Below are 14,904 nucleotides of genomic sequence, written 5' to 3'. Positions count from 1 at the left end.
TGTATGTGTGTTCTTGCACGTTTGCATTTGCTAGCAACAAACTGGCTGGCAAAAAGTCTACTCATTCTTTCAAGAGAGACGGTCCACGTCCGTGATCATGTGACCCGGATGGAAAGTGTTTGAAAACAAAAGGCCGCCTGCTCGGCACGGGCGCTCTGACGTCCCCATACGTCTACAGACCCCCCACCGCCTCCTGCACTCCCTTTCACAACTGCTCTCCCTCACTCATTCGTTTCATTTCTCATTCCCTCCTTCTCTTGTAAGCCCTTGTGCGTCAGTCTTGCTCTTTCACACACAGGGGCACACGGTCGCACTGGCGACAGAAGGTCACTAGCGTGGCACAGTGCCAGCATGAGTCAATAGCCCCTTCCACCTGCCCCTCCCCACCCCACTTTTCTCCCCTTCTTCACTCACCATCTCCCTCTTCTGCCCTTTCTCCCAGTCTTACTTTCTCTCTCCTTCACACATGAGCTCTTTCCTACATTTCTCTCTTACTCTTGATCCCTGCCCAATTTCCTGCTCGCTCTCTCTCTCTCTCTCTCTCTCTCTCTCTCTCTCTAAGTCACATGCCTCCGCCAAAGCTGCGTAGCTCAGATTCAACACATTCTTCTGGCCTGAGCAGCCGCTGTTCACATGATAGGAATGAGAAAGAGATAGAGGGAGACATGGAGGGAAAGAAAAAGAGGTAGAGTAAGAGGAAAGCATAGAATGCATGATGGAAAGAAACAGAAAGAGAGTAGCAGAGTGAGTGAGAGTGTGTGTGTGTGTGTGTGTGTGTGTGTGTGTGTGTGTGTGTGTGTATGTGTGTGTGTGTGTGTGTGTGTGTGTGTGTGTGTGTGTGTGTGTGTCTGCATAGGTATTTGTGTATGACAGAGAAAGACAGATAGAGACAAAGTAAGTGAGTAGGAGATGGCACAGGGTAGTAAAGAGGACTGAGGGATGCAGTGCTGTAAGCCCAGTTAAACTCCCTTTTTTCAGTGGTGCGGTGTGGTTTGGCCAGCCGATCCCAGCCAGGCAGCAGACGGTCACACCGTCCCGCACCAGCAGAGCTCGGAGCCCGCCTCCGTCTGGCCACCCTGCCGACTGGCTGCCCACTACATTAAGAAGCACTCTTAAAAAGGTTCTTGGAGTACCTTCAGGTTCTAATTAAAACACTTAAAAATTTGACTTTAAAAACTTTACAAGATAAATACTTTGTAGAAACCATCTCAAGGTTTAATGCCGCCTTCCGCTTTCTGAGTGGAAAAGTAAAACTTTGACGGGTTCTTCGGCAGGCATGGGGTACAGACATCTCTTTGGAAGAGCACAGTTCAGTTTGCTAAAGTTTGTAGTCCAGATATTGATGAAGGTCTAGGCTACATGCTTACTAGTATAACATATGGTACTTTTAGGCAGATAATTCAAGTACACTGGGAAAGCAAAATTTGCTTGTGTATTTTTTCAGTGGTAATATGCATGGACACACTGAAGAAGTCACACAGTACTGTTTGGAAAGAAACTCTGGGTGGATGCATTACTCAAAGAAATGTACCTCAACGCACTTTTAACCTCACCAAAACAGAGCCAGCTACGTATGAGGGCTTGACCTCAGCACCTTCTTTATCTAGGAAATGTCACAACTACTTATTTCCACAGACTTGGAACTTGGTGCCAGAATAGCATTGAATAACCATTTCCTACCTGCAGAGGTAGATTATCTTGACCTTAACAGATTACTTGGACCTGTTGTTCAGAATGTGGGGGATTGCACTTCGGTTACTTACAACTAATACAAGAGAAGTACAGTGAATGGTGTCATTTGCTGTGAGCACCCATACACAAACAGGGATAATGGCCATCTAAGGGACAGTGTCTGAAGTCTGAAGCCAACGGTCTGGGAGACGCAGCAACCTGAGCACCTGCCAGCACCCCACACCTGCAGACCATAAAACCTCCGACAGACACAACCAATAACCTCCTGGCCAGACACCTTTTATAGAACTACACAGAGGAAAAACAGCCTTTTCTGAAGAATTATTTCTTGACAAAAATATGTGCCAACAAAGAAGAGGCAGGATGTTATCTACCCCCCCCCCCCCCCGCCCCCAAACACACACGCTCATGCAAACTCAAAACAAGAAGAGTTGGATACAAACCTTGACTCCGGTTTAAATGTATAAAGTTTAGGTCCAGTATGCAAGGAGTTTCAGAGAGTTTCACATGAAGCTGGAGACGGCACGGTCCGGGTTGAGGAAGAGGTTCAGACAGTTTCACTCAGAGAGCCATGTGAGAGGGAGCCTGACTAACCCTAGTCGTCATGTCAGACTGCAGCCTCCACACACAGTAGGGTCTACACTGGAGGAATGAGTGTGTGTGCATGACTCCCTCCCTCTGTCTCTCGCCTACACACACACACACACACTTGCACAAGTACAGTTCTTCCCTGGCTTGGTGCCAGGCTGGAGATATAGAGCTGAGCAGCAGAAGCCTCTTAATACAATCAAGGACCACGGCCACTGGAGTCTCACTGGGGACTGTCACTGAGAGCTGCTCTTTCCTACCACCACCAACACACGTTCTCTCTCTCTCTCTCCCTCTCTCTCTCTCTGTCTCGCTCTCTCTCTCTCTCTGTCTGTCTCTCATGCTCGCACATAGACACACAGAGGCACACACAGATCTAGGGTGTGGGCTGGGATGTGGGGGTAGCAGGGCCCAGGCAGGCTTACAGTAACCTGAGAAATTACACGGGGCTGGAGCGGCATTTCACAGCTTGTCTCCAGCTGACCTCCCCATCCCCCCCACCGCTCCTTTCTCCACCGGGCCGCCATGATGGATTCCAGCAAGAGTGGTGTGTGTGTGTGTGTTTTTGTGTGTGTGTGTGTGTGTGTGTGTTTTTGTGTGTTTGTGTGTGTGTGTGTGTGTTTTTGTGTGTGTGTGTGTGTGTGTGTGTGTGTGTGTGTGTGTGTGTGTGTGTGTGTGTGTGTGTGGGTGTGTGTGTGTGTGTGTGTGTATATGTGTCCCCTGGGAACACCTCCACCCCAGGAGGAGTGGAAATGAACCTACAGGGGAGTTCTCACAGCAGCCCCAGCCTCAGAGCAGACTGAAAAACGAGTGTGGAACAAAGGAGTGGAACAAGGGTATTTCAGAACAGGGTCCTTGGTAGCACTGGTGTGGACAGCAGGGGCAGTCAGAGCACAACATGGCCCCAATATGAAATACACATAACATAAAAGCTATAATACAACCTAGGCAATATGGTTCTTGCAAATGGTCAAAGATCCACAAATGGCAGCAGAGCGATGGTGGGGGCAACATAAAAATCAATTGAAGAAGCTATTCTACTATACAGTACAACAGGAGAGCTACTGCGCCCACTATCTTTAAACAAGGACGCAGGCTGGAGTAAGGAGGCTCAATAAATAGGTTGGATGGCACTGGCAGGAGTGCTGTAGGGAGGCAGCAAGCAAAGGCAGAGCGATCGCATGACTGCCTTTCACCAACAAGTGCTGTTTACATGTGTGCGCCATGACAGGTGCCACACGGCCACAGAGTGCACATATGGTAGCTGGGCATTTTGGTAGATCGTAAAAATACACACGCAAACAGACATGCCACTATGCACGCACGCACACACACACACACACACACACACACACACACACATAAACACACACACACACACACACACACACACACACACACACACACACACACATAAACACACACACACACACACACACACACACACACACACACACACACACACACACACACACACACACACACACACACACACACACACACACACACACACACACACACAAGATTGACACAAGTCAAAGCACAACACACATAAACACCCAGTAACACGCAAACAGACAAGCATGTGCACAATCAAAGGTTCACACACAGACCTCAAAACTCTCACAATCCTCTTTAGGAAATGGGGTGTGGTTTGTGTTTGTGTGTAGCCTGTCTGTGTGTCTGTGTGTCTGTGTGTCTGTGTGTCTGTGTGTCTGTGTGTCTGTGTGTCTGTGTGTCTGTGTGTCTGTGTGTCTGTGTGTCTGTGTGTCTGTGTGTCTGTGTGTCTGTGTGTCTGTGTGTCTGTGTGTGAGCAAGCATGTGGACATGTTTACGTGCGTATCGCCTGGGATGGGTGAGTTTATTTTCCTCTCAGCAAATTAAGATGGCTGTAAATCAGTGACAGCGCAGCATTAAAGTGTGGCATGGTGCAGGGGGCTTACAGTGGTCATTTTGCTGCACAGAGGCGTAACGGCACCACGCCCGCCTGCACACACCCCTCCTCAGTCACTCTCACGGCCACCGCACTGTCCCCATCACACACACAATCAGAGGCTTTTACTGCTCATGCTGACCACTGACAGGCAATTACTGCACGACAGATTACTTACAGAAACGCCATCCATTAGGCACATCCATTAGATGTATTACATGGTAAAATCAGTTGGGCACTCCTCTCAAGAATCCAACACAGTTTCAATTGGAAAATTGGACTTCAGCCTAAAATACAGTTTGCATCAAATATTTTGGTGAATGCTACATATATCGAAAGGGCACTACTGGTGGTCAACTACTCTTAGACCTCAACATCCCTGAAGACCTGGGAAATTATTGCAGAGAGCAACAAGCAAGGAATCAACTAAAACGATGGATAAACAAAAACAATGCTGTCTTGGTTTGTTGGCATTCCTTTATCCCAGATCACTAAAACCACATGGAGAAAATAAATAATTATCAATACAGACATGCATATTACTAATACATAAACTCCCTAGGCTCATACATAAAGTGCTGCTGGTCTTATGTCTGTATCACATGTGGTCTCACAACCCCTTGATCTTTCTACAACACATGCAGCTAGAGATGGGGGGGATCCAGAAATGAGGGAGCATGAAGAACAGAGTGAGGGAGAGAGAGAAAGAGGGAGAGAGAGAGAGAGAGAGAGAGAGAGAAAGAGAGAGATTGCACCAAGGCTGCAATCAAACCGAGGAGAGGGAGTGATTGGGATCAAAGAAAAAGAAAAACAATGAGCAACAAAAGCCATGAGCGGATGACAGTGGGACACTGAGATAGAGGGTGGGTGAAAAAGGCGAGAGAAGGCAAAAGAGTGGGGTGCACAAGGAGAGAGGTTAGATAACAGAGAAGCAGGGTAGCGGGGGTAAAGCCTGTGAGGCCTTGAAAGATGGAATGAGGGGATAGTGGGGGCTGGGGGAGACAGGGAGCTCTGGGGGAGCCAGTGCGTGTCCTCTGCCTCTGCCTCTGCCTCTGCCTCTGCCTCTGCCTCTGCCTCTGCCTCTGCCTCTGCCTCCCTCCAGCCATCTGGTAGCCATCAGCAGCAGCAGAGGAGCTAGAGGGGAGAGCAGGAAGAGGCCGCTGAGCCGAGCCCCTGACCGGCGCCAGGGAGCCACGCCTCTCGCGGGGAACCAGAGAGAGATGGAGGGAGATAGGGATAGAGTAAAAGAGAGAGGTTGAGAGAGAGGCAGAGAGAGAGTGAGTGAGTGAGTAAGAGAGAGAGAAAACCACAGATCACAACAGGGACAGAGGGAGAGAGAAACAAAGGGCGAGAGAGGGATGGTGGGGGGAGGGGGTTGGGGGTTGGGGAAATGGGTGGAGAGGGGCCTCAGTCAGGCTCGCATTCCTTCCCACTACCGCCTGCCAAGAGCATGCCGGGAACGAGGGTGTGTGTGTGTGTGTGTGTGTGTGTGTGTGTGTGTGTACTGCCTGCCTCTCCCACTGTACACAGGATCTCAACAGCCCCCGATGTTTGCCGCTCCCCATGAACACTGATTTCAATTACATTTATATCTCCTCCCAACAACCCAACACCCATCGCTGCAGTAACCCTTTTGTCGTGTCTCATGGAGCACAGTAGCTGCTCTTGGCCAATGACAACTGGAGCTCATGCTCATCCCATCCCATCACCATGCCTTTCCTGTGGATCCAGTAGCACGGTGGACAAGACTCTGAGTAGGTTTTGTTCAAGGAAAAAAAAATGTTTTGCTAGTCATCTCAGGCCTCACAGATGACTGGAGACTTTTCCTTGACCCAGAAGAGCTCTTCTCCTCTACACTCAGCCCTGCGCAGGAAACCTCTGACCCCCCTAGCGTCAGCCGAGCAGCATACACCCTCGCATTTGAAAGGGAAAAAAAAAAGAGACCTTGAGGGTTTGTCAGATTTCTGCGGTGGTGGTTGGTTGCATGTGTGCGTTTGTGCACGTGTGTGTGTGTGTGTGTGTGTGTGTGTGTGTGTGTGTGTGTGTGTGTGAACTCTGTGCAGGGCCATGTGTGCTGTGGCAGAGCGTCCAATCCAAATGGCGCTTCTGTACGCTCTACATTCATCCGCATTCCTCCCATAGCTCAGCAGGCCTCGCGCATACCTCTGTAATGCCTCACATCCATAGAAACGCAGCGGGGCCATTGTGAGGGCGCTATGGGGACGCCACAGGGAGGTTTTTCAATGAGTCAGACATGCATTCTGCAGGTGCGGAAGGGGGCCTCACCGCTAACTGTGCATCACCTAATGTTCACAATGCCACGCGCGCGCGCGCGCACACACACACACACACACACACACACACACACACACACACACACACACACACACACACACACACACACACACACACACACACACACACACACACACACACACACACACACACACACACACACACACACACACACACACACACACACACACACACACACACACACACACACACACACACACACAGCATCAGCCAGTACTCCTCAATTCCTGACAAAAATACATGATGTCTTATGTCATGAAACATGTAATGCCTTCCACTTTCTTTACAGAATTGGTATAAAGAAAATTAACTGGGTGCATTTTCAGAATGATACAGTAGGGGGCATAACCAGGATTAAAAAAATTGTGAATGACACACATCACACATTTGTATCGATGCATCTGCCAGGCAAACAGTCTTCATGGCATCACAGACAGAAGAGCCTAAGCCCTCTGGTCATCCCAGTACTGGCTTCAAGGACCTGTGGAAGGTCTTTCCCTGCATCCTGCACTGCAGCCTCCAAACGTCAGAGGCCAAACACACACTGTAGCAGGATCAGTGGTTGAGAGGGCAGTGAGGTGACTGATCCGCAGGGGCCAGCAGAGGCAGCAGTATTAATATCTGGGTAATTTCTGCCAGGCTCTGGGTAAACGTCGGAGCAATGACATCAGACCCATGTGACCACGGTAAGGTGTGCAAACAGCTGTGAAAATGGGGATGTGACCAGCGGCACCATGAGATGGTATATATCTGTCTCAATGTGAGTCTGAGTGTGTGTGTGTGTGTGTGTGTGTGTGTGTGTGTGTGTGTATTGAAGAATATTGGTGTTTTTCATTCACTTTCTAAGTAGTTGCAACTCATGTAAATCCCATCCCCACAAGAATGTATCCCATTTGCACCATGTTCATTAACATCCAAATGGTCAGCCAGACCTTTCCTGGCTGCAGATCTGCACACCTTTCATATCTAGGTAGGTAGGTACTGTTCCCCTTCCTAACAAGCCCCACCTTACACCTTGAACCAGACCCCCAGACCCACCAAAGTTGTGTATTCTACCTTCTTATAACTGAAATGTAACTTGTATGTTAAATGAAGAACAGAAGAAGAAGATGATGTATAAGACTATTGCTTTGGGTTTGCCGTGTAGAGACACTGATCGCTACATGTGGTGAGAGAACAGATCCAGGAGTGATGCTGGAGTATTGAGGAAACATCACACAAAGTCAACACAGAAGAGACACTTAACTATGGACAATATCTCCAAATTATCCCTCCTTCTCTCTGTGTTGTGTGTGCTTCAGATTTGTTGCATTGAATACACAGAATAAATCAACACCCTATCCATCAGACCTGCAATCCATCCATTTCCTTAATCATGCCACTGCAACTAACTAGAGTTCTGTCATAATAAAGTATAACTGTGGTGTTTTCACATGAAATCAGTCAAAACATGACAATCTTTCGGTATGTGTGTGTGTGTGTGTGTGTGTGTGTGTGTGTGTGTGTCCACAGTAGCCCAATGCTGCGTCCACAGTAGTGAGTCAGTTGCATAAAGCCTGTCGACGCAGTGCAGGAGTTGAAGAAAAAGAGGTTTCTCCAAGGAGACCCAGACAGACTCCTTCTGTGAGCACTGACTGGCCTTGTTATACAAGGACATAATTTCTACAGCAGCAATAAGAACAAAAAACAGGAGAGAGAGTGAGAGGGACAGACAGAAAAGACAGAACAAGAAGCTATTGCACTTTCATGGCTGCCCAAACATAACAATATCCTAAAGGTGTTGATGTAGAGAGTGATGGAAAGTAATAGATAGTGGGGAGGATAAGAAATGTATGGACAGAAGCAGATAGATACTGAGTGAGCGGACACTGAAAACCACCTGAAGTAGTCGCAGATCTGCCATCTGCCTGGCGACCAGGAGCATTTACATGATGCCTTGAAAGATGTCAGGAGCGCCAAGCCTCTCTCTGGCATCTTCCAACCCCTCTGCTCCCACAGTCTTGGAATATGATCAATGTATGCTACACAAATGTTGCCATGTACAAATATAAATCACATAAAATAAGCTCAAACACTACACTCCTTTGAGACTGTTAATTTGTCAATTATTCTTAGAACGGAGAACAACAAATATGACAATGACACAAGAATCTGTAGCTTATATGTCAGATTTAATTGTAACATTGGAGGAGAGCTGGCCAGATCTTACAGTGTTCATTGTCTTCTCCTGAAGAGGAGGTAACTTCACAGTTTTGTGAAACTTAATATTCATGAGGTCATGAATATTACACAGCTGATACATGACACCAAACTCACGGCCACCATCTGGCACGATGCAGTATGTGTGAGATTACAAGGAATACAAAAGATATGTATGGATTATATAAATGAGTACAACAATTTATACAAAAAAATTATATGTGAATAAACATATAGGCCTATAAGAAGCACAAATTCACATTGTACACAGAAAATATGGAAGTTTACAGCTACAGAGTTGCATTTCATTGTTTGCATGCAGTACTGAGCTGGAATGTCACTTGAGGCAACAGGCTGCTTATCAAGCTATACATTATCTGTATAACTGGTATCCCTAGTATGGTAGTAGGCACAGGAGTATCAACAACCCCAAGTGTGTACAGGTCTGTGTAGGATGCAGACACACATGTGGGCTTACGCAGCGTAGGTATGGTGCCCCAGGAACAGTGAGTGACTGAGTGAGCGAGTGAGTTTTGAAGAATTCCTTGACTTCACTTAATATCTAGAGCACACTATTTTATTATTTTAGTATGTGTGTGTGTGTGTGCGTGTGTGTGTGTGTGTGTGTGTTGGAGGGGAGGTATGCACATGTATGCTAATTCCTCATCTGAAATGTCAAAGCGAGATGCAGAGACACATGACTCATTCAGTGTGACTCACACACACTGGAACACACAAACACACACGCCACCATTTTTGTGCGTCCTTTCCAGACAGCCTGTGCACGAGGGCACAACACTGACCCTATCAGGTTCACCTCAGACAAAGGGCGCTTAAGACAACCACTGCAGAGTGGGACCCGCATGAATTTTTCATGATTGCTGCAAGTTTCTTCTCTTATTTGTAATAGATGGTTAATAATTGATGACCATGCAGAGCCCGTCCATTTACAGGGGCAGCGCAGGGCATGTGGATTGCATACTCTCGTCTGAGAGAAGGATCAGAAGGAGAGAGGGAGCACAAGAGCACTACAGAAGAGAAAAAGAGAGGAGGGGAGGGTGAAAAAGGGGTACAAGGTATTTTAAGTGAAAAAATTAAACATGTGAATTAACAAGTAGCTTAGTAAGCCGATCATGAAGACACAAATGCTTGCTTGTTCCAGGTTCGATGGTCAGTTTGTTTTTTTGCTTTCTTGTTTGCTTGTTTGTTTGTTTGTTAAAATGCTCAGGAGTGAAGGGGAGACGGCTCAGGCCATCAGGCCTGCTTTGTTTCCACTGGCTAAGCAGATTTAATGAACTGAGTGTAGCCACCACACACACTGTCTTAAATAAATGAACACACACCGTGCACACAGAAAAGACAGCGCAGGGCATAAATAAACATTGCCCTTTGTTTTGGGTCAGGATGGTTGGGAATGTTCATTAGGGCAACACATTCTTACACAAACACACACACACACACACACACACACACACACACACACAAGCGCACACACACACAAGCGCGCACACACACAAGGGTTAAATCAGGACTTCAAGAAAATCTATGCATATAGAACAGCCTCGGAATCTAAAAGGGAAGCAATGGGCAAAGGGTTTACTAATAATTTAGAGCAATATCGCAGGAGAGAGAGAGAGAGAGAGAGGGATTGTTTGTGTACATATGTGCATGGGTGTTCACTCTGCTGACAATGGCCCGACCACGGTGTGCAGTCATCATGCCCCTTGCCCTACTAATAGAGACAGCCAAAAAGAGGCACAGAAAGAACTTCAAAGAAAAGAAAAAAAGAGAGAGAGAGACATGCTAAATAGACGGCTAGATAGACAGATAGATAGATATAGATAGAAAGCCAGAAAGAAAGCAGGCAAGAAAGAAAGAAAGACAGAGTCTAGGAGTCTAGGACCCTAAGGGTTCATCATTTTCCTTCTTTCGTGTCATTCAGGGCCAGCCCCCTCCTGCTCAGTCCCATCCCGGGCTGAAATGGAATCAGCCCTGCATGGGAAAATCAGGGAGCCCAGCCCAACCCAACCCTCCATATCCTGCTCAATATGAGGAATGGAATGAGCCAACCCACCCCTCCATATCCTACTCAATATGAGGAATGGAACAAGCCAAGGCCCACGTCTCCATCAGAATTAACTAAAACAATAATAACTACATGGCTACAGTCATTAACTTTTCACTGCCAAGTATTATCGCAGAGCCTTTACTCTTCAAATAAACCAAAATAATGGGGTCGCTCAGTGTAAAGGTATGAGGAGTGTTCATGAGGAGAGTCAAATCAGATACATTGCAAAACAAAAAGCACTACCAGTTTGATAAAAAGAACTGCACTGACAGCTAAAACCATAAATCAGAATGGAAACTGACAGGGTGAGAATGTCTAGTCTATGTAAGAAAGAGGAACGAACGAAAGAGCCAAAGAAAGAACAAAAAGGCAGAAACAGAAAATGACACGCCACCGGAAGCACACTCACCAAAGTGCGCATTTGTAGGTATTATTCTCTTTCAAAATAGGTACTCAAAGAGGGAAGTGGTGGTGAGCAATCCCTTGTGATGCTGAGGGGGCAACCCAGCGCTGAGTTAGCAACTTTGCTTCCGTGATCTCATCATCATCATCAGTAGACTCAATATTAATGGGGTTGCGCTTATTCGTTCCACATGCATATTTCTTGGTTAAAAACAAGTTATTGCATTCAAGTTTGGTTCCATATATTCAGAGCGTGATGTAAGGAAGACTGTGATGATAAGTGTCAGTTGTCATGGTGCCCTGTGGGACAGTGAGCTCTCAAAACAATTCAGAGTGAAGCTCATGAATTCACGGTCCCTGGCCAGGCACATGTGTTGTCAATCAAACCCTCAGCCAGTGGGGGAGCCAAGGGTCCGGGGCCTCCACTCTGTACCATGGTAGAGGCCCATCACGGTGGCTACAGACAGGCTGGGGAGCACAGTGGGAGGAGGGGGCAAAATGTTGCAGTGAAAAGCACTGAGTGTGCACTTTGATCCTGGCAGAGAGAGAGAAAGAGAGAGAGAGAGAGAGAGAGAGAGAGAGATTTCCCCCAGGATTGCTCAGATGGAGTCACTCTGCAAAAAGCAGGGAGACGCCATTGTGAATAGGGTTGAACAAAGGAGGGGGGGGGGGGGGGGGCCTACAAGTGACAATCACAGGGTAACCTGAAAACCATCCATGTTGGCACCACAGCTGCTGTTTCAGTGGCCTGTGACAAACTACTCTGTATGCGCATGGGCGTTGTCCTTCAGTTTGCCAAGGTATCTTTGTCTATCCTTGTGTGTGCAAGTCTGTGCACAAAATAGTGCCAGTTCCACAGAATCACTGACTTGCTCTTGGATTTGTCATCCATTGACCTTGACGAATCCTTTTGTTTGGACTCATCGAATACAGTAGAACCCATTGCTAAAGATGAAACCAGACATGCACAAACTGCAACACGTTCACAACATAACCTTGACAATCTCCTCCCTCACACTTTGCAACAAGTACCTAAAGACATCAAAGCAAATAGCACTACTAATTAAAGAAATGAAACTTTCCCTATCGTGTGAGGGTACGAGCATAATTGAAGTGTCAACCAGGTCATGGTAAGTGGGCGGACGGTACTCTTTCTATTATACTGCTCCTGCCCCCCATTCACTGGAGAGTCCATGTGCAGCGTCCGTGTGAGAACAGCACTGATGTTGTGCAGCCTGCCTTTTCACTCGCTCAAATGGGCACGTACATAGGCACAGATAGACACGAGAAAGCCAACAAAACTGCAGAAACACCACATCACTCACTCACAGGGAGTTCCCATAGGGGCTCCAGTGTGTGTGTCTAAGATCAGATGGGTATTCTGCTGCTGCTACTGCTGCTGCTGCTGCTGCTGCTGCTGATGATGATGATGATAGATGTGTGAGTGATGGATGGTCAGTGTGAGTGACATGATGGTCAGTGTGAGTGACATGATCACAAACCATCCAATCACAAACCACCACTGCCAAAAAATTTCCATTCCCTTGATTGGAGGAGGCACATTATGCCTACATGTTTCTGTATTAGCAAGGAAGCAGGAGCTTTATTGGTAAATGCAAATCATCTATCTCGGATCTCCTCGAAAGTAAACACATATTCTTGCAGGATTTTAAAAAACTGGGAAGAGGTAATATAATTTGTAGAATTAAATGCTGAGTCAGTTGTAAACAAATGTTATTCATTATGTAAATACACAATAATGACATTTCCATTCACATACTATACTGATTTAACAAAGGCAGAAAATAACAATGCCGCGCCACACGAGCACATTTTCTACAAAATATTTATTTTGCCAACAATTTGCCAACAATGTTTTTATGCAACGAAATACATAAAAACATTGCTCTCAACCTTCCATATCTTATGCACTTTCATGTTTTAACGGCTGCTCTTGCGTTTTACGCATCAAGTTCTTTTCCCGTCACTGGGATATCCCATATCGTCTGTATATACCTTCCGTACCCTTTTCGGGAAAGGAGTGAAAGTAGCCTACACTACTATGACAACCCTGGCTGCCATCTGAAAACTTTTATTTCCATAGAAAACAGAACTGAGCCTCTCCTGGTCCCATGTCGCACCGCAGCAAGTGTCAGAATATCTGTTGAAACACTTTCAGCAAAGATGTAAGCTATACAGTTTTCATTTCAGCACCTAGCTCTGAAATTGGAAATGTGTTCCATTAGATGGATTGATTATAAAATTGAATATGCATCAAATGTTATGCATGTTTGGTCATTTTACATTCTAAATAAATACATTCTCTAGAATGGATGCCTTTATAAATGACTATAATGAATTAAAAACATTTTCGCAAGTTTGTCATGGAATCCAACTGAGCAAACCTCACGAAAATCACACACCCTAATTTACTATAACAGTCAAGTCTTAGAGATGTGGCTTGTGCATTTTAAATCACGTCTGATGTAATGTTATTGTTTAAAACAACGGAAGAAGCACTATGGTTTATTGACTGTAAAAGCACTTGTGGCGAACGCTGTCCAGAACCCCTGGCGATATTGCCACATTGTAATCTTGTCTGATGCATTTAGTTTAGTGGGATTGTTTGGCAAAGCTATTGGTCGGCTATAACCAAACCTTTCCATAATCAACTTCAGCTTAGCTCTGCCCACTTAGAGCCTCTGGCCACACCTTAACCTCTCTCTCTGAAGCATCTATGTTTCTGTGCAACATTGGGCATGTGCTGCCGATTCCACCAGCTGTTATCACTCTCAAACCAGGACCCACAGAGACAGAGGACAAAAACACAGAGAGAAAAAGAAAGAGAGATACGAACAGTGAACAGTGAACTCCACCGCATGTCTGTGGGACTTTTAGGAACATGCTCTCAGAGCTGAAATCGACCCCTGACACATACGTGACTACATGAATGGCATGATCCTGGGAGCTAATTTTTCCAAAGCCTTGTGTCAAACATAACAATATTTGGATGATAACACGACATTGATCAAATAAGCCTAGATTTCCAAAATATATAAAGTCATATAATGTGGGGCTCCCGTGGGAGTCAAATCCAGGAATTGAGTTGTGTGGCACCTGCTTCCTGGGGAGTAGGGAAGCAAAGTTTTTATACTTGTCATGGTAGGACCAGCACACAAGATTTAAGGCTTAATACCAATTAAACCAGAGGGCTGAACACCCCTCGCAGTCAGAGGGGAACGAAAAGAACTTTGGCCTCAGTCCCCATGTGACATGAATGCATGTGTGTATTGTTGATGTCCATTCGTGTGTGTGTGTGTGTGTGTGTGTGTGACACGGTTTCATGTGCTAACTCAGTCACCAGCTTTCCCAGAAGCCTCCTGTTCCAAAACCACAGAGACAAACCACAAAAGTCTTTTTTTAACTTGTTTTCCTAACGCAACCAAATTCAAATGAGGAACCAAGCACTTTTCTTGGCAGCCACTACTTGTTTCTGCATCAGAACAGAACACAGGGAACAGAGAAGAGAGAAAGAGAAAGATTGAGAGATTGAGTAAGGAAAAAAGGAAGAGAGAGAACTTGAGTGCTTGTGAAAACATGCCCCCTCACTGAGGCTTCCTCTGGCTAATACAAGTGGTCCAGCGTAGCTTTTTGTTAAAGCAAACAGAAAGGCATGCTGCTAGTGTGTTTCACTGGCCTTGAAGTG

General features: G+C 46.2%; 1 protein-coding gene across 5 annotated transcripts in view; it reads right to left on the bottom strand.

Moving 5' to 3' along the window:
* Positions 1–14,904, bottom strand: part of gab1 (GRB2-associated binding protein 1) — a 62,294-nt gene that overhangs the window by 45,430 nt on the left and 1,960 nt on the right. Inside the window, exon 1 of one of the 5 annotated variants that reach the window (XM_080837040.1) lies at positions 2,136–2,468. The exons of the other annotated variants lie outside the window; for them this stretch is intronic. The gene's annotated coding sequence lies outside the window, so the exon portion shown is untranslated. Of the gene's footprint in view, positions 1–2,135; positions 2,469–14,904 lie in introns of those variants that run through there. 5 annotated transcript variants of the gene reach the window in all.

This window comes from Sprattus sprattus (assembly GCF_963457725.1).
Source record: "Sprattus sprattus genome assembly, chromosome: 4".
Classification (NCBI taxonomy): domain Eukaryota; kingdom Metazoa; phylum Chordata; class Actinopteri; order Clupeiformes; family Clupeidae; genus Sprattus; species Sprattus sprattus.
The sequence above is the reverse complement of the archived record's forward strand: the minus strand, read 5'-3'. Positions and strand labels throughout refer to the sequence as shown.